At 48.2% G+C, this 21,151-nt stretch overlaps 1 protein-coding gene across 2 annotated transcripts in view; it reads right to left on the reverse strand.

Annotated features, from left to right (window-relative positions):
* Positions 1–21,151, reverse strand: part of LOC147729857 (transmembrane protease serine 11D-like) — a 437,959-nt gene that overhangs the window by 308,584 nt on the left and 108,224 nt on the right. Inside the window, exons 1-2 of one of the 2 annotated variants that reach the window (XM_086958511.1) lie at positions 17,854–17,929; positions 5,052–5,138 (exon numbers count right to left, since the gene is read on the reverse strand). The exons of the other annotated variant lie outside the window; for it this stretch is intronic. The gene's annotated coding sequence lies outside the window, so the exon portion shown is untranslated. Of the gene's footprint in view, positions 1–5,051; positions 5,139–17,853; positions 17,930–21,151 lie in introns of those variants that run through there. 2 annotated transcript variants of the gene reach the window in all.

Here is a 21,151-nt window from a genome sequence, read left to right on the forward strand (position 1 = left end):
CGCTTCGCGAAGTTCCGTTTCGCGTCAAGTACGCGAACCGGAACGCAAACCGGAGCGCTGTCACAGACATATATCTTTTTTTGAACGTTAATTTCTCAAAATCCACTGGAGCACATATATTGAGACCTAGCAAAGGCACATCGGGCTAACAGTCCCTACAATTTTGCAAAGTTTCGTGCAAATCCATTCAGCCGTTCGAGCTAAATGCGAGGCCAACCGCCCTATGGAAATTAACATGGGAAAAACGCGTTTTGGGACCCCCCTTTTTTCTCGGCCCCCCTTGACGAACCCCCCCAAATTTTCAGGGGCTGCTCAGAAACAAAATGTGCCATTTTCCTGAAAATTTCAGCCAATTCCGTCCACAAACGCCAAAGTTATTAGACATAGAATTTTCAAAAATCCCATAGGGAAAAAATCCTAACTATATATACCTACTGGCGACCGCCAGTAGGTAATATGTATATATATATATATATATATATATATATATATATATATATATATATATATATATATATATATATATATATATATATATATATAAAAAGGAATGTATGTCTGTCTGTTTGTCCTTTATGCATTACTACACAATTCATACGATCGGCATGAAACTTTGGGAAGTTGTTGAGTACACTCCCGCGAAGGTTTATGGCAAAAAAAAAAAACTATTTGTTAAATATCGGCCCCCCAGGGCCCTCATAATCTTTCCAATACTGAACGTTTACTGTTTCCGGTGCGACTCGCTAATGCATTGACCATCAACAAAGCACAAGGACAATCGCTGCAAGTGTGTGGACTACATTTGGAGAATCCGTGCTTCTCACATGGACAACTGTATGTTGCCAGCTCACGCGTCTGAAAACCTTCTGATTAATTTATGTACGCACCAGATGGAAAAACAAAAATACCGTGTATCCACAAGCACTCGAATAAATAAACAGAATTAAAACAACGCTTTAAAAAGTTCTCCATATTAAAATGAATATGTTTCAATAAAAATGACACAATGTAAATTGAATGTTATCATAACAAGTTTCCTTAAATTTCCTTTCTTCTGAGATCACAGCAACGCGCGACGGGTAAGCTAGTATATATATATATTTCCACTGAAAAGAACAAAGGTTACAGGAATGCTATTTCACTCGTACAGAAAAAGAGAAATTAGGCAGTTATAGTTACCTGAGCTATCACTCATGACATCACTGATGACATCGTTCACAGAACCACTCACACCCCTATATAATCTCTCATACACCCACTCAAACACCCACACAACCGCTCACATACTCGTTCACAGACCCATACAAGTACTCACACACCCACTCACTCATACAGCCACTCATACAGCCATTCTCACCCATACGGCCATTCATACAACCAGTCACTCACCCATACACCCATTGTCTGAGAGTGCCTGCATAGGTGTCTCACTGGGTGAGTGAGTGGGTACATGAGTGTCTGAGTGGTCCTGTGAGTGGGTGAGTGAGTCTCTAAGTGGGTGTGTGAGTGGTCAGACCACATTTGAAGGGGGTTGGAGGGCCCCACAGCTCCCCTATCCGGGCTGATTTTGGCCCTGGAAACCGCATCCATTTGGGCCAACCATAATTCAACGGGTGAGGAGATGGCTGCACGGTCCCCTCCCCAGGCCTATTTCAGCCTGCAGAACCCAGCCACATTTAAATGAGGAAGAGGGGCTGTGAATCCTTCCCAGGCTGTTTATGGCACAGAGGACCCCCCTCCCCCGGGCCAGGCTTTAACTCAGTGGGGGCCATGTGGAACCCCTCCCCAAGTCGATTTCGGCCCGGGGAACCCATCTTTCGGGATCTGACCTTAATATATATTTGTTTGGGGGAGTGGGTGCGTGGCCCAGCTTCCTAGGCCTATTTTGGCAGAGGAACCCCCCTTCCCCAGGGCTAGTCATAATACAATCGGGAGTGGGGTGACATGGCCCACCTCCCCAGGTCGATTTCAGCCCTGTGTACCCCATCCCCTGGGGCCCAGCCTTGTAATGCTGAGTGTCCTAGAGCCCACCCAGGGCACCCTGTCACAAGCATTGAGGAATGCGAGGGGAGCCTGAATGCCCCTGTGGTCCCTGAGGGCTCCCCGCGGTAACCAGCATTGCTGCTGCACGGAGGGAGCTGCTGGAAAGGCAGCTCCCTCCGTGCAGGAGCAATTGTTTCACTTCTTTCCCTGCCTGCATGTCTGCGGGCAGGGAAAGAGATGAAACCTCTGCTTCCAGCGTGCGGGAGGACTTGGAAAGTTCCTGCCTGCTGGAACCAAACTTTTAGCTTTTTCTTGGCAGGACCTCTCAAAGCTCCTACCAGGCAAAAGTGAACAGCTATGTCCCAGGGGTGGGCACCCCCGGGACATAGCAGGAGCAGGCCCTTGGGGTGGTGGTCCCCAGGGCAATGTATGGCTCCAGGATGGGGGCCGTGCGGCCCCCCTTCTGTTTGCATGGACTGCCCCGGGGAGGTAGTGGTTGTCAAGAACAGCTTGGGAGGGGAGCCACGTGGACCCCCTCCTTCTTAAAAAAAATGAAAGGAGGTGGGGTCTATGGGGCTCGGGGGGGGGGGGGTCTGTGCGACCTCCCCCATTCAATGTATTTCAAGCCCAAGGGAGGTGGGGTCCCATGGGCATGGGGGTCCCCATGCCCCACGCACCCTATTTAAGTTAGTCCTGGGGAGGTGGAGGTCTCGGGGGCTTGTGCACACGACCCCCCATTCTATTTATTTATTGCCCCGGGAAGTGGGGGGCTTGGTCTCTGTGTTCCGCGCAGTTCCCTCTAAGAATTTTATTTGTACACTCGAGAGGTGGTGATTCTCAGGTTTTGGGGGGGGGCGGGTCCACTCACCCCGATATTATAAGGATGGGCGTCCCTGGGGAACAGGGGTACGCACGCTCCCCGCTACCTATTGAAATTTGCCCCTGGGAGGTGTTGGACCCTGAGGTGAAAGTTAGTGGGTCATCGCCATTGAACACTTTCTCAATACAAATTAATCTTTTAGATAGCCTTTTGGAAACCATAGGTGAGCCATACCAGGCGTTGACAGGTCAGCAGCATGTCGGCATTTGTATCTGCAGATGGATTCTAGTTTTGCACACAGGCATCTCTCATGACATTCAGCAGCAGATATTTATCCCTATGTTTTGAGTTACATCAAAATCCTTGATTCATGTGTTTGAAGAATGATTGAATGAATGAGTGATACAACTTAATATGGTGAAGCAGTAACTTCAGAGGTATCTCAGCGCTAATCTCATTGCAGTAATCTTTGGCAACTACCAAGAGGAAATGGTGCTGATAAACCATGTTTTGGTAGATTTGCAAAATATAACAGAGGAAGTGATTTTATGAACAGACCAAGGAAGAGAATTTCAAATTTTAGGGGCAGCACAGCTGAAAGAGCTACCACTCCATCATGAGCGTCTAAAGCACAAAATTAAAAAAAGGTAAGCGTCATATGAAAGAAGAGGATTGGATGGTTTACAGCGCTTCAGGCATTCACACATGATCAACGGTCTCACACGATAACGGGACTGGTGACAAATACAGAGAGATCAGATGATGAGAAGTATGTTCAGAATGGGACAAAGAATTAAATGAACAGCCATATTTTTCATATGCTTTAACTGATTGATTAGATATTGTCCTAGGCAAAGGTAGACAGCATTACAGTAGTCCAGTCTCGAAGATGAGAGCTAGGACAACAAGGTGAGGCATGTCATCAGAAGACAAGATGGTTTCTTCCTTACAGTATGCAGACGTAAAAAGGCACACAATGCTTGAACTTTTGGAGGTAATTACCCCCAAAAGATGATCTCAATTTTGTTAGCATTGGGCTTCATTTGATTGGTAACCCTCCATAGATTAATGTCTCAGAAACTTTGTTTGAGGCAGTCACAGAGGGAGTGTCCAAAGATATGCTGAAAATGGCATGATACTAAATAAAACAATCCTTGGCTCCTAATCAGACATATCTGAGGATATCAATTTTTAGCCTTCAATTTCAAATTCTTTCACATTTACAGAGAGTTTTAAAAATGTCAAGTTTCCTTCTTTATTTACATACACTTTCCTAATCTGTTAAGATTATTTAATTTTCTAAGCAGTCGCGGACCCCCTGTGTATGCGTTGTGGACCCACACGGGCCCCCCAAAAAAAAGTTAAGAACCACTGCTCTAGTCTATATCAGCCAACATTGGCCCCCTGATGCCGCATTGAATTCAATAAAGATCCGAAATTTCCATCTGTAGGTAGGGGCAAAAAATGGCCTTCAATGGCTGGTACAGCCATGGCGGGAGGCCAGAAAGCGGTTTTACTATTTCACCCAAGAGGCTAAAAGTGCCTGCTGTGATACACAAGGTTTAAATTCCCAGCCTGCTCTCAGCACTTCTTGCTTCTTTGATAGGTCCTGTTGTCAGTTCATGTCAGTTACTGTCAAGGGGTGTGGGCCACTTGCCAGTGTGAGTGACCCGTTAGACACTGACAGAGAGGAGCTTCAGGAGACCCTACCACCGTACCTCACCTTCTTTTCTGTCATATTGGTTCGCTTCATTTGGAAAGGCAGACTCACGAGCTATGGAGACCGCCCTCAGTTTTCTTGCGTGGCTCATGCTATCACTACATCTGTACACCAGTGAGAGTGTGAGCGGTGGGAGCATGAAGGATGAAGGCGCCTCACTCTTCTGCAAGGCACCACATATCCTTAGATCTGACAGGAGCGCAGGAGAGAAAGAGACTATGGACAGGATCCCATCAGGTTTGTGGCATCATGGTAGTGGGTCTGTAGCCCATTGCCAATCCATTGTATTTATTGGAGCACTCAATAGTCCAACATCATTTTTTATCATATAGCTTTTGAGTTAATTTTTCTATTTAGACAATCATTTCATATTGTCGTAAATTACTTTTGTTTTAAGGAGGAAAAATATTTTTACATTTTTTTATTTAGGTGTACGATTTCTTCATGTTTTACAAACACACGTATAATGTGTATTTATGATTTGCATTGTTGTAGCTTTATATTGTATTTAAGAAATGAAAAACTTACAGTAATATGGAAGATGTTTTTGTAGCACAATATTCTTGCAGTCGATAGCCTGATATACGGCCAACAGCACAGCATTTAGTCTAAAGCCTGTGGGTGGAAACACCTGCTGTGGGACTAAAAGGATAGAAGTTCACATATTTGTTTATAACAGGTGGAAGAAAATCTCCACCTCCTTAATCCTCGCCTCCATAGTAGTCAGACACTCTGAGCTGTATTTTATACAGGGCAAAGATTTGGGTGGATCTGCTGGGGAGATTTCACAGATATCCTTTCCAGAAGATGTGATGATGAGGGCAGCAGCACAATCTCGCGCCTGCATGAAAGTGGCAGTTATGGGAACAGGTACCACCATTAAATAGTGCCAGAAACCGGTAACCTTTGAACCCCAACTGCAGAGGCAGGATATGACATACAAGGTGGTTTTTTAGGTTTCGCCTCGTCGAAAGCTGCGGCGCAGCTTTTCGGCGCAGGCGAAATCTTTTGTTTAGAGTATGTGAGTGTAGTCCCGCCCCTCTGTTCCATTGGCTAGCTCCATAAATGGAGGCTAGCCATTGGAACAGAGATCTGTCCATCAAAGCCGGAGCAGATTCGTGGGCGTTCCCGAGACTTTTAGGCTTTTGCCCACGTCATGCAGCGGTGGGCGGTGCTTTTTTTTTTTTTCTTATCGGCATGTTGGTTTCATTACCAACGTGTGCCTTGCAGGGGTGGGCTGCGCGATTTCGAGTTGCTAGCAGGTAAGTCAATACTTTTATTTATCCCGTTCCCGCCCCCCTCCCGGTGTCCGTGTGCCCGCCCCCCCTCCCGCTGTCCTTGAGCAAATCTGCCTTACCGAAAACGTCCGTCATTTTCGGGGGTGCGAGTGCTTGTTTTGCAGCCTTGTTGCAGCTGGGCATATGCTAAAATGAAAATAAATGTTTGTAAAGGTACTGACTTGCATAGATATATAGACGCGCTAAACATTGCTGAGAGTAATAAATTTTACTAAATGTGACAAGAAAATGTGTTGTCTACTGACGAACAACTCTTACTACTGCACCGCTAAATCTAATTATATCCACTAAGCTCTCACAAAGGCAGAGATTAGTGCCGCGAGGGGGGATTCTATGTTCCAAAGGCAGCTGGGGCCGGGCTCCGTCATGCCCGGCATCGCTGCGTCTTTATTAGAGCACGCAGCCGTTTGTTCCCTATCCTAGTGTGTTTCTGTTTCGTCGTGATCCGAAGAGTTGACCTCGAGGCTTGAAGTTGTTCCGCGGGCTCTGGAACAGGCCAATATTAAACTCTTGAGACAAGGCGTCTTCTTCCCCCTCAGAACGTGGGATTTTGGACTCGTCCAGTGCAAGAAGTTGCACTCTGGGACCATTAATTAGCACAGATGTTACAGGAAGCCATGTTGGAAGCCTCTTGGACGGCAAAGGTGAATGGAAGAGAGTGAGGAGGTGACTTAACCAGGATATCCTTTCAGGTACTTTATTCAAAGTTGGAAGGGGGCGCGTGGTATGAACTGGGGCCCCCACCTTGCACATTTCCAAGCTGTGTGAATAACTTTTCTTCCAAAGCGAGCTTGCTAGTAAAATGAAATGTTGTGCAGTGTTTATCTGGCTTTCCTTGTATGTAAGAATGTGACTTGTGGAGACCACGCCGTTCACTCATTTTTACAATACATCGGGGCAGTATCCGTGCTTTTAATTACAAATAATGGTACTATTTTAAAGGATAGCTCTAGCACCTTGTTGGGAGGAAAGTCAGTCTTCCCAATGCATGCTGTTGAAGGCCCAGAGTGCTGATTTGGTGGTTATTTTTCTCAAATGTCATTGCTACTGCTTGTGTACGATGTTGCTTGTCTGTTACCGTGACGCAGCGGCAAGGGCTACTCTGGTAGTTATGGAGATGCAGCTTGCTTTTTTTTTCATATAGGAAAAACATGAACACATTTTGCAGTGTTACGCTGTTCATGCTGTATTCACAAAAAGCCACTTTCTTGAAAGAAACCGGCACCCATTCTGTTGAAAATTTCACCCAAGGCTATTAAACACCTTGAAAGTTTCTACGTGGTTGTGCAAAATGTAAACAATGAAGAGAGCTCAGTTCTAGTCTCAAGTTATAGTTTAGCGACATTTTCTCTAGGTGCTGAACATTTTCAAAAATATATTTAAATGTTGTTTAGTAACTGTATTCTCGTCTTTCCCTGTTCCAACTTTAGATTTTTTTTCTCCAAATGACGGTGCTGTAAAGCCTGGCTATTCTTGCTGAACTGGCAATTAGTAACAATAGTAGGTTATTTTCTATCCATGCTTTAGGAAGTTATGCTTGCTGTTAATGATGGTTCATTTCAATTTGTTTCGTAGTGATAATACTCTGGAAAAAAAGAACCACTGGCCACCTGCCTCCCCTCTGGTTAGAACAGAATGACGTAATTGAGGAAACCAGGAAAACGAAACAACTGTACACCCCTGCCCACCACCCTTCCCCCTCCCCCTCCCCCTCCCCCTCCCACACAAGCACACCTTTCCTTGGGTATATGGGATGGTGCTGTGTTCAACTGAATGCATATTAGAGGGTTTCCTCGGATTCATGGGCAATTTTTTGTGTGGTTGCGACCCGGTTTTGTGTGTGCCTCTGTTGCCTGCTTGCGGTCCGGTTTTGTGTGTCCCTCTGTTGCTTGCTTGCAGTCCGGTTTTGTGTGTGCCTATGTTGCCTGCTTGCGACCCGGTTTTGTGTGTGCCTCTGTTGCCTGCTTGTGATCTAGTTTTGTGTGTGCCTCTGTTGCCTGCTTGCGACCCGGTTTTGTGTGTGCCTATGTTGCCTGCTTGCAGTCCGGTTTTGTGTGTGCCTCTGTTGCCTGGTTGGGGTCCGGTTTTGTGTGTGCCTCTGTTGCCTGCTTGCAGTCCGGTTTTGTGTGTGCCTATGTTGCCTGCTTGCAACCCGGTTTTGTGTGTGCCTCTGTTGCCTGCTTGTGATCCAGTTTTGTGTGTGCCTCTGTTGCCTGCTTGCGACCCGGTTTTGTGTGTACCTCTGTTGCCTGCTTGCGATGCAGTTTTGTGTGTGCCTCTGTTGCCTGCTTGCAATGCGGTTTTGTGTGTGCCTCTGTTGCCTGCTTGCGACCCGGTTTTGTGTGTGCCTCTTTTGCCTGCTTGCGACCCGGTTTTGTGTGTGCCTTTGTTGCCTGGTTGCGACCCGGTTTTGTGTGTGCCTCTGTTGCCTGCTTGTGACCCAGTTTTGTGTGTGCCTCTGTTCCCTTCTTGTGATCCAGTTTTGTGTGTGTGTGTGGGTCAAATGCAATAGGTGTCGCATTTGCGAGAGATTAGGCTATTGGCTTTGTAAATGACAATGCCATTTATTTATGTTTTCAAAGCCAACACATAAATAAAAATGTTGTCATTTACAACGCCAATAGCTCTAACTTTTCCAAAGGCGAAAGCGTTGCATTGTAAATGCTTGTTATATATACTTTCCAATTTAAACAGAGCAATACATAAGTCAGATTTGAGTGGGAAATGTTTGAAAGCCACTGATGAAAAGGGCCTTTAATGTTTTAATATAGGTGGAGGCATTTACTACAGAAGGCATATCCATTCTGGGTAGCTGACTTAATGTTGTTCATTAAGTACTGGAAGAGCAAACTAATCTGCTTGTTCAGAGTCCTACCTAGAGAATAAAGGGCTGTAGTGAAAAAGAATGCCTGATTAACTATTTCCACAAATGATACCATTTTTAGAACTTGCAAAACTTTTTCCTATTAAATGCTGTTAGACCAACGCTCAAGGATGGCGAATGAAATAAATGACTGCACATATGAGTTTCCAGATAACAAACACACAAAGATTGGCTCATTTTCCAAAAGAGGACAGGGTGAGCTAAAGGCTGTGGCTCCTGAGTGTTCTTATTCGAGGGTTGTAGTTACCCGCAAAGACAGCTGGGAGCGCGCTTACAGGTGCAAAGATTGGAATGATCAACCTGTTACCAATTTCCATGGAGGCACTTTGAATCTGGTCGTGTGTCTGCAGCAGCGGACTGAGTAGGATTTTACCCACCTCTCGCCGCACCCGCTCCGCGGGTGCCGCGTCGTGCATAGGACAGCGCCGGCTGACGGTGAGGAGTTCCAAGGCGCTTCAGGGTGAGAGGCTCGGCGGGGCTGCGAGTGTGCGGGGACTTCGATTACCAGGAGTCCCTGCGAGACCGGGAAACAGCATCCGGTCCGCTCTCCCTGCCGGCCCGCCCCTCATCTACCAAAGGACTTCAAAGGCACCTTCAACCTTCCTTTCCTGGGACACCTGTTACCAATTTCCACGGAGGCACTTTGAATCTGGTCGTGTGTCTGCAGCAGCGGACTGAGTAGGATTTTACCCACCTCTCGCCGCACCCGCTCCGCGGGTGCCGCGTCGTGCATAGGACAGCGCCGGCTGACGGTGAGGAGTTCCAAGGCGCTTCAGGGTGAGAGGCTCGGCGGGGCTGCGAGTGTGCGGGGACTTCGATTACCAGGAGTCCCTGCGAGACCGGGAAACAGCATCCGGTCCGCTCTCCCTGCCGGCCGGCCCCTCGCCTACCAAAGGACTTCAAAGGCACCTTCAACCTTCCTTTCCTGGGACACCTGTTACCAATTTCCACGGAGGCACTTTGAATCTGGTCGTGTGTCTGCAGCAGCGGACTGAGTAGGATTTTACCCACCTCTCGCCGCACCCGCTCCGCAGGTGCCGCGTCGTGCATAGGACAGCGCCGGCTGACGGTGAGGAGTTCCAAGGCGCTTCAGGGTGAGAGGCTCGGCGGGGCTGCGAGTGTGCGGGGACTTCGATTACCAGGAGTCCCTGCGAGACCGGGAAACAGCATCCGGTCCGCTCTCCCTGCCGGCCGGCCCCTCGCCTACCAAAGGACTTCAAAGGCACCTTCAACCTTCCTTTCCTGGGACACCTGTTACCAATTTCCACGGAGGCACTTTGAATCTGGTCGTGTGTCTGCAGCAGCGGACTGAGTAGGATTTTACCCACCTCTCGCCGCACCCGCTCCGCGGGTGCCGCGTCGTGCATAGGACAGCGCCGGCTGACGGTGAGGAGTTCCAAGGCGCTTCAGGGTGAGAGGCTCGGCGGGGCTGCGAGTGTGCGGTGACTTCGATTACCAGGAGTCCCTGCGAGACCGGGAAACAGCATCCGGTCCGCTCTCCCTGCCGGCCCGCCCCTCGCCTACCAAAGGACTTCAAAGGCACCTTCAACCTTCCTTTCCTGGGACACCTGTTACCAATTTCCACGGAGGAACTTTGAATCTGGTCGTGTGTCTGCAGCAGCGGACTGAGTAGGATTTTACCCACCTCTCGCCGCACCCGCTCCGCGGGTGCCGCGTCGTGCATAGGACAGCGCCGGCTGACGGTGAGGAGTTCCAAGGCGCTTCAGGGTGAGAGGCTCGGCGGGGCTGCGAGTGTGCGGGGACCTCGATTACCAGGAGTCCCTGCGAGACCGGGAAACAGCATCCGGTCCGCTCTCCCTGCCGGCCCGCCCCCTCGCCCAACATCCCGCCCATATTACAGTTCCACACTCCCGCAGCGCGGGACGCAGCTCGGGGCGAAGACCGGGCAAAGAGCGGGCCGTTTGAGGCCGTTCGAGTACGTGAGAGTCCGGTCCGGGCTCCCCCTCTTTGCCTGCCACATAAAGGTCATCGAAACATTAGTAAAATGTGTACTAGGGAAACCAGGAGCAAAACTTCCTCACTAGCTGCGGCCGGAGCCGTCAAAGGCCCTATTGACACTTACTTTGCTAAAGCTGGCTCCCTTTTGATTGAGGAAATCGAGGTTCTGGAGCGCAGAATTTCCCAAGAAATAGACTGGGTAAGGAGATCTTCAATGGGCCCTATGGCCCAAGCCAGAACCCCAGAAAACAGATCTGGTCTTCCAACTAGCCATAGCACAGACCAGGCAACATGTCCACTCCCAGTCACTATATCTACTAATCCAGAGCTCACTATTGAGGTCCCGAGTGACTTTGAGGACATGAGCCTTATGGCCCTACCTAACACCCAAATTCCCCAGCTTACAACAACAGAGAACACCGAGACAGCCAAAGTTGTAGAAACCAACAAAGATAGCAATAGGGGTACCAGGGAAGGGGCTATTCCAAAAAAGAAGCAGGGGCCACAAAACAATGAAGACCATAGGACCAAAACTCCGAAATCCAAACAAGCTAGAGGTAAAGGGGGGAAAGGTGCTTCCTCTGCCCTTATGGTGGAAAGGCCAGGACCGCCATCCCCCCCTAGAACGACTAATTCAACCTCACTACCACAACTCATTAGCAACGCGCCACTAGACACTACCTCAGACGACATCACACTAGAGGACATAGGTACACTTTTTAGGTCCCTGCTGAGTCCCCTTGAGGCTAGATTAATCAAGATCGAAGCTAGACTAGTTAGCATCGAAAAGGCAACTGTGCAACTTGCCGACTCAAGGAAAATTGATAACAGTGGGACTAAAATAACAAGAGAGGGACCAGGACCAAAACCCACCAAAGGCAATGGACCTCCCACAGCAACAACCAATAAGCCCCCACCCACTAACCCCAAACCCTCACAACCCGCACCAAATAATGCTTCGCAACTACCAGATGCAAATAAGGTCCCTAACCCTACTCAGCAAACAGCAAATGCCACCCCAAAATCAACCCCTCCATTGAAAGATAATATTCTGCCCCCGGCTAACGCTAAGAGAGATCCTCCACTTATTGGAGAGAAACCCAATACTATCCCCAGACCAAAACCTATAAACCTCCCCCCAGAAGCAGCACCCTACACCCTAGTTCTGGCGGGGGTTCCGGAACTAAATTCCCTCACATTTGAATCCACCTCTTCACTCAAAAACAAAATAATCAACTGGCTCTCTGTAAATAGACCACTTCCGAGAGGAACAACTAGCGATATATCCATGGCTAGGAGGGCAACGTGGATGGGCTACACCAAGAAATCCATCAGAGGAGACTGTATTCTGGTCACTTTCAGAGACCCGAACACAGCCGCATATATCTGTACCTGGGCTGCTGATGAGGATTTTGGCAGCACCATCCAACCACTACCCCTTTCATTTTTTTACCCCTCAAATCTGTACAACTTAGAGGATCACAGGTGGGGGTATCACCAGGAGCTGCTGGAGGGTTGGGAAAACTGTCACAGGGAGAGTAACAACCACCCGCTATACAGGGGAAGACCAACAGAGCAGTTCCCTGCATATGGGGATGAGGCTGGCTGGGAAACTGTCACAAGAAGGAGGGGGGGGTGGTGGATACAGGAGGGGAATTCCTGGGCCACATAGAACACATTACCCTGCCTATCTATCTACCCACAACTGATACAGCAGTCTTGAAATGGTAGACTGACATGCGGCTGATGAGGGGAGTGCTCCCCAAATATCTCCCACAAACGAGCCCAATATTGTCACAGCTACTGACACTCATTCTGTGGCATCCGGCACAGCTGATCTCAGACAGGTCCCAAGCGCTACGCTTTCCACTCCTTCCCCTGTCAACAGACCCACGGGCACGAACCTCGTCCCCACAAACCAACTGTTGCCCTACGAGTGTACCCCTACCAACTCTGTTTCTACGGGCACGGCCTCCACCAAATCACTAGATATAACAGTGATTTCTTGGAACGTGGCAGGCCTTGCTAGCAAAATAGACTGCACAGAGTGGGGTACATACATCAGATCTAAAAACATAATTCTTTTACAAGAAACTTGGGCGCGTGAGGAAATAGTATTCCCGGGTTTCGCCTCTTTATTCAAAGCAGCCAAATGGGGGGGGAAGGGGTAGGCCATCAGGGGGATTAACTACATGGGTAGCCACGGACTTAGGCTGTCAAGCTACTTACTTAGAGACCGCTTCTGATGATTTATTGGCTGTCTCACTTGAGTGGCCAGACTCCTCGAAGTTGCTAGTTATCAACATCTACTCAAGGCCGGTTCCAATGCACAAAGAATCTGGCACAGTGGATGAGCTAGCTAGGCTCCTAGAAGGACTCCCAATGCGAACTCGCCTGCCTGTTGGAGGCAATTTCAACGCGCACTACGAACCACTGCCTGGACTACGTGATGGTCCTTCCCTGGAGGAAGATTCATGTTGGTTCATACCAGAGACGGTGGCACCACCCCCAAGGGCCTGGACTCCTTTAGCCCTACAGATAACTGCCCTCACCCTCAACCTCGGTCTAAGGGCATGCAACGGCCGTACCAAATCAGATACACCAAGTATCCATACTTTTAACAAACCCGGCAGCGAATCCAGATTGGATTATATTATGGTCAAACTGTTTATGTGGCCAGCAATAGTCGACTTTAAAGTCACCCCAAGATTGGACAGTGACCATAATTCCCTGGAACTGATTTATTCCCTGCCTGGGAAAGAGGCCACAACCAACGGGTCGGACAAAGATAAGATGGGCCTCCTACTTGAAAACAATCGTAGGAAGGTTAAGTGGGAGAAATTGGCCAACAGTCCAGAAAGAATACCCCGGCTATACGAAAGGATAATCCCATTATTGGAGAATGCCTTTCAGTTAGGAACTAAGGTCCTAGACGATGTCACCAGAGGAGAGCTTGCACAAATACATGCAGGCATCGTCACCACCCTAGAGCAGGATCTATTCTCATCCTCAAGGCAAAGGAATGGCCCTAAGCCGAAGACATCTTGGTACAATGCCGCTTGCAGGGAAGCCAAGGCCCACTTGTTAATTGCTATAAAGGGACACCTCAATAAGGAAGAAATCCGTGCCAGGAGAAGATCGTATAAAATCCTCCTGGAGAACGCAAGGGCAGAATGGGACCACGATTACTGGGAAAATCTCACTAAAGCACTAACAACTAGAGATTCCCGCAAATTCTGGCGCGTAGTTGCGAACGGCACGGAGGATTTATCCTCCGCAATAGAGCCCAACATAGCCCCCACGGTATGGCAGACCCACTTTGAGGCCCTGTATGCAGAGGGAGGGGGGAGCAGAACAGAGACGGTCCCACAATTTCATCCTGTTCCACCAGGGTAGTTTTCACTGAAAAAGAAGTGAGGGACGCTATCAATGGCCTAGCTGCCGGAAAAGCCCCAGGACTTGATGGGGTGCCAGGGGACCTGTTCAAGCAGGAACCTGGGATATGGGCACCCTATCTTACACTAATATTCAATGCCATTGTGGGGGGAATGGAGGTGCCCGATACTTGGAGGGGAGCAGAGGTGGTCCCAATTTACAAAAAGGGATCCCCCCTGCTCCCTTCCAACTATCGTCCCATCAGTCTTATCGACATATCCCAAAAACTCTTCGGTAGACTGATTCTGAACCGATTGCAGGCCTGGACTGAAGAAATGGACATCTTGTCCCCTTATCAGGCAGGATTCAGGGAGGGTGTATCGACCATAGACCAAATCTTCAGGTTAAATCTCCTCTACTGGAGAACAGCTGTAATCGAGGGCGGCACTCTATATACCATCTTTGTAGACCTACGTGCCGCCTTCGATTTGGTTCCCAGAGCGAGGCTATGGAGAGTCATGGAAGAGTTGATTGTCCCTGCTGACAACTTGGCAATCCTGATGAGACTCCACCACAACAACTACGCTCGCGTAAGGTGTGGTAAAGGTGGCAAATTAACCGAAAGGTTCCCCGTGCGCAGAGGTGTGAGACAGGGTTGCGTGCTCGCACCGACCCTGTTCTGCATCTTTGTGAACGGGGTTGTTGCCCACCTAAACAGGATTCCCAATTCCGATGCCCCAAAATTGACAGGCACCAGGGTGCCTGCAATCATGTTTGCAGATGACACCCTGCTGCTGTCCAAATCCCCCATGGGGATTCAACGCATCTTGGATGGCTTTTTAGACTTCTGCTCTGATCTGGGATTGGAAATCAACCCCCAAAAAACTAAATTCATGATTCGGAACCCCAACTCCCAGAATCGAGCCCCACCCAGGCTAGGCACAGTCCAACTTGAACGTGTGCATAATATTGAATACTTGGGGATCACTTTAAATGAACATCTAACGTGGACGTCTCATCAGGCCAAAGTGACCATCAAACTGGCACAGTTGGCGGGTGGCACTATGCGCCTGGCGAACAAATCTTTCTATCGCCCACTAACCCCAATCATTCACATTTATAAAACTCAAGCACGGGCGGGTGTCACATATGGGGGTGAGCTCTGGGGTCACTCTCATCTTTCAAAGTTACAGTCTACCGAAAATAAATTCCTGAGACAGGTCACTGCCCTCCCTCAGAGCACTCCACTACTCCCCCTTAGATTAGATCTGGGAGTAAGACCAATAACAGAGGAGTTAGGTCTTAAACCCCTAACCTTTTGGAGGCGTTTGTGGTGCAGCCCTGATCTTTTAAACTACAGAGAGGAACTCCAGGAATTCTTGCAGCTACGGAATGCCAAGAGGATCCCGTGGCTGACTTATGTCAAGGGAAGGCTCGAGGAATTGGGCTACCCGGAATTATGGACGGATCCTTCCAACTCTTGTATAAAGATTCCAAAAAAGGTACTCGCGAGAGCATACTACGAACTGATGCTCACAAGAGCTATCAACGACAGCCGTGAAGGATCCCTGACACACCTATTCCTGAAAGTGAAAGACTCTTACTGTCTCGAAAGGACTCTTGATGCTATCTCCCCTGCTCTAACGAGGAAACTATTTTTACAATGGAGATACGGATGCCTCCCCCTAGCATCATTCACAGCGTCTTGGTCTCCTCGCTCCACCGTAGCAACCTGCCCTGTATGTGCCCATCCGAAGGAGGATGATGTTCACGCTGTTTTCTTCTGCAAGGGCTACGAGAGGAGCAGGAAATACTGGTTAGTCCCGTTACTCAGGAACTTGGGCTTCAGATCCTTCCAACCTGCCTATAGAGTCCTAAAGACAGATCTTTCTCCTACTGTAGTTTTTGCACTTTCAAAATTTTTAACCTCCCTGTGGTTTACTCGTAGCCGTGTGTTGAAAAGACTTGTATAAAAGACCCCTTGGAAGATTTTAGCACATTTACTGTACCCCCTGTTTTCCTTTTAACGTTTTCTAATGTTCTAACGAATGGATCACATCATGTTTAATAAGTTTTTAACTGTGTACATATTGTCATGCATCTTTTATGATCTGTGATCGAAATAAAGACTTTTGAAATGAATGAAAATGGAATGATCAACCAAGGAATACAAGAAACACAGTACTGAAAAGAGTACCAGAGTCTCCACCTAGAACAAGAGCAAAGAGCATGACAGCCATTGCCCTAAAGCACCATCTGCGCTGTGGAGATAGTCACTTTACTCACTCTAAGGAGGGAAGGGTCAGTATCTTCCAGAGGAGCATGTAGTTTTTTTGAGGCCCAAATGCTTCTGTTAATCTATAACCAACATAGAGACATCAGCTGGAAACCAAACCAGAGTGTATTTGAAGGATGAAGACTAAAGCAGGCATTTTGTCTCTTTCCACCTCTAGGATGTCTCCAACAGGGGCTCTTGATAAAACTCTCTTAGAGCCACAAAGGGAGTGAGCGACCCATGGTCTGTGCTACGTCAGGTTTAGGCAAACAGTTTAAGAAACCTAAAATATCACTTACCAACCTAAAAGTCTGTATCTACAGTAGCTTCAAAATAACCCAGTCATTCAGTATGTTCACACTTGCACGGAGGGACCCCGAACGCCGAAAGAACTAGGCTGAGTTGCTAGGGAAAGGCCAGCACCCTTTGGTGAAGGTATTCCAAAGTTAATCTAGTGTTGCTGAATTTATCTGGTTTAAGCAGCCACTTACAGTGCTTTTTACAAACCTCGAGTGTAGAGAATGATTCACCAGAGTGAGTTCATCACTTTTGAACTGAGAAAGCTCACGAGCGTTGATCGCCCAGAAGCCAAACACGTGTCGGCAGCCACACGTCTCAGATCTAGGACGGCTGGACATTTCAGGCATCACCAGATATAGTGAGCTTGAATTGTCCCCAAAAGGCCCTGAACTTGGCACAGGTGTGCTGTGTTGGCAGAGCCTGGCAGGGCTGGGTTTATGGGTTATTACAGCCATTATTTCTTTTAAGGAAACTATATCGGCGTTAAAACATTTCCCTTGCACTTTGACATGTGCTCTCTTAAAAAAAATCACTATAAAGAGTTTTTCACTATCAAAATTTTGTTTGGCAGCAGTCACAGCTAGCTATTAACCAGTTCAAAGCATTTGCCACTAAACGTTTCCAGCTCTGAAGTTCAGTCTGTTCCATCAACTCTTCATCTGCAAGTGCCTCGGAGTCTCCGGAAATTTATTTCTAGAGCGCACGTTCACCGAACGGTTTCTTGGCGCTATGGGCAGAACGGTAGCAATACCAGAAAGTAAGTGGGTGTCAATTGTAAGCGTGGGAGAACAGCCAAGTTTTGAGTGATTTCCTAAATTGAGTGTAGGAGTCCGCCATGCGCAAATAGAGAGGGAGGGCGCTCCAAAATTGCGGGGCCAGGCCAGGGACGTGTAGCTAAGGCCACCATGTTTCTTCCCTTTAAAAGAATGGGAGAGCAGCAAGTTCTTATGCGCACTAACAAGATTATTTTCATTCTGTTCGCAGGCAACGGTTCACGTGCACACACTTTTCTCCATCTCAAAAGAGCATAAAATGCATATAATAGACAGCAACATCCGGATGGACTGAACAGACGGGGGCGTAGGGGAGGAGGAGGTTGGATGATTTGAATATGGGCTTGTGTTATAGTATTCAAAATGCCTCCTTGAAGCAATGTGAACTATTAAACTACGCCATTCAAAAGGGCTATTCGAGCTTCTTTGCTTTTGTGTCTGCCAGTGCCTGGGGCATCACAAATACGTGTTCTTACAAATAAAAAGTAATTTTCTTTCTTTGTCCCCCACTGCAGGGCCATCCTCTCCGACAAGTGTTCATGTTAATCTGAAGAGAAGATTTAGCGCAACAAAGGCGATATGAAGTCGTTCCTCCTCCACACACCTCCCTCTCCCTTTATTGCTTTTTCCTGGAAAGCCAGCTGTCCTCGGCTTTGCTGCCATGACAGATTCTCCTGTTTACACCGCCTCTCCCCACGCGTTCTTTCGCTGGAGTTGGACCCTGACCTGCACGCGCCCTTCACTAAGGCACGAGCTCTGATAAGGGTAGCTGGATGCTGAGTGGAGAGCACGCGCTCCCTCGCGCTGGGGGTAGGGGGAGGGGGAGGGGGGCAGGGTTTCTCTGAAAGCACCTTGAACAACTTGACACTGTCGGTCGCCGTGACTCCTGCCTTCTTGAAAAGCCCTGCTGATACAAGGAGGGCCTCATAACTTACGTCCTTCCTCTGGGGAGGTGACTGCTGGGGTGCTTAACCCCTCCCATGCTCGTGACGGAACCGTTCCGTCACGACCCTCGGGTGGGCTGTGCTGGTGACGGAACGGTTCCATCACGGCCGGCTCGCCGTGAATTCCGTGCCTGCGCTGGGCGTTCTAAAGAGCGGGCGGGGCCGTGACGGAACCGTTCCGTCACAAGCACAGCTCACACGCGGGCCGTGACGGAGCGGTTCCGTCACGAGCACGGGACCGCCGCGCGGCCCCGCCTCCCCCATAGCGCTGCGGCGGAATAGCCGCCGCAGCGAAGGGGTTAACTGAAAACTCTTCTCTCGCAATAAAAATATTCTCAATAACACTCTTCGCCAAGCTCCCCACCAGGCATAGGGTCTTAGCTGCATTAGGACTGTGGCAGTTGGACCGCCACGAGACCGCTGCTGCCGCCAGGGATCCACCGCCAAGCATATTAGGAGTTTCCTCACCACCGCATCTTTCATGGTGGTGCGACCGCCATGAAAAGTGTGGTGGTGAGAAGCAAAGGGGGCCCTGCAGAGCCCCCTTGTGGCTCTGCGCCATGGGGTGCATGCAGGGGAGCACCTGGTGTGCCTCCTGTCTGCATGCATCCCATGTTCCTACTCGCAACGAAATGCACAACATTGTGCATTTCAGTCCATGCAGGAACATGCTTTGACGTTCCCATTGCAGTGCCTATTTCAAAGGTACCGCAGTGGGAGCGCCAAAGGACTGCCTGCCAGCGACTTAAAAAGTGTTAATCTGGCGGGCGGTCTGTTGTGGCTTTGCCAGGGTGGGAGCGGAGCAGCAGGGTGGCGGCCCGCTCCCACCCCACCAAAGGCATCATAAGGACCATACGCCCTCACATTTAATGGCATGACCCTGACTGTATTCACACAAGAATGAGGGGTGAGAGGAGGACGTCCCTCCTCGACCTCCGCTTAATATCTTAAGCACAATATAGAAGAGGGACTTGATGATAGAGATTGAATGTGGGGGAAACACACAAGGGAGAATAAAACTGCCCTCACACACAGCAGGCTGTATCACGCTTCATCATAGGTCTGCTAAGACACCTCCGTGCAGACCAACGCTGGAGGTGGTCCCTCTTCCATATTGTGATTAAGATAATGACCCTGACTGTAGCATGAAACATGACATCCTCAAGAGCAATAACGACCTTTATGCTTCAACTCTGTAAATATGTAATATGTATTTATCTAACCCTAAGCACTTTAACCTTTCTAAATGTCATTTTGTATTGAATATGTAATATGTTAATATGCAAATCTCAGCATGAGTAACCTTAGTAGCTACACGTCTTTTGTTATCTACTACCTAGTTACTCTAAATTTCTCATGTAATGTTCTTTCACTCTAATATAAAGCGCTCTGACACCACTGAGTAATGACCCTGCTATATATAAACGGATCAATAAATAAATACCGACGCTACCCCATCTCTATCTCTCAAGCATGTGTTCTGTCACAGCCCTCTCCCTCGGGAGAAGGTGCTGGGCTCGGTCTGACAGAAGTTCAGACTGCAGCCCTCATGAAAACGTAATAGGGTAAATAGTGGTTGGAGCTCTGTGGGCCTGTGGATAAATGAGTAACACGGGCCTCATTGACCACAATCGCGTGTAAATGACATCTGTTTAGGTAGTCACTAAAATTTCCATCACATCAGTGTGTAAATAATGCATGTTGTAGTCTGCATGCGTAAGGGCATTGGTATAATGAAGACAGAGGCTCTAAGCTAGTTTCCTGTTTCCAGATGTTCTCAATAGATGCCTTCAGATACACTGTGCTCTTCTAGAGGTAGGAATTTCACTCAGGCGCAACTCCTTTACTTTTACTTCGGAATAATTAGGTCCTCAGGTAAGTGCATTCAATCCATGTTTGAGGTTTTGTGAATAACCTTGAAGTCAATAATTGGTGGTTGTTTTTGGGTGTAAGTGCATTATGAGTAGCCAAGGACTAATCCCATTATCTATTTTGTCTGTCTTCTTCGTCCTAGCCCTTACATATAGAGTGTTACTGTAGAGTTTATGAAGTTAAATAATACATAGTTACATTACACAATGAATAGCATGTCAGCTGGAATGTGTAGACAGAATGCAGAGTGTCTTGTTTCAGATATTCCATGTGAGAGTCATTACTATTCGGCAGCGCTGTGAGCAGGACTGCTGTGCTGAAGATATCCATGTAACCACAATAAACAACTTTAAATCTTCCTTCTGGAGGTGTAATTTCTACAGTTACGCCTCTCACGCACAATAAGCCCCAGATAAAAAAAAATCATCAACTTGTGCCCCTCCACCCTCCAATTACGATCCTACCCTGCTGCACATACAGGATGGGGCGACCCAGTACATACTTGTTTATGTTTGTGTTTCCCGGCGTGTCTTCACCCAGAAGATAATGTAAGACGAAATTTCTTTTAATTTAATCAGGTTTAGTAATGCAACATTGTCTTTTGTTTGCAGAATGTGTTGGCCTGCTCCACGGACTTTCGCTTTTCATAATATGAAATCGGGTAAATCTCCTGATTTTGTAATAATGTCTGATTGACAACTGAGCAAACTACCTCCTCTGCTGGGCGATTAATAGGTAGCCGCTGCTCGAGCCTCTTTGCATATTATTTAACTTTTGAGCTGGACTGCTTTGCCTGGTCTAAAGATGGTGGTGGTCCCACAAGATATGGAGGATATCGTTGCTTATCAACGGAATAACGTGGGAAGTACTTTCATGAATTTTAGGTCGAGCCTAGCGTTAGCACGCATGCGCTACTCGCTCGGCGAGACTGCTGTAGTAGAGTATGGG

This window comes from Lissotriton vulgaris, chromosome 2_1, assembly GCF_964263255.1.
Source record: "Lissotriton vulgaris chromosome 2_1, aLisVul1.2, whole genome shotgun sequence".
Lineage (NCBI taxonomy): Eukaryota > Metazoa > Chordata > Amphibia > Caudata > Salamandridae > Lissotriton > Lissotriton vulgaris.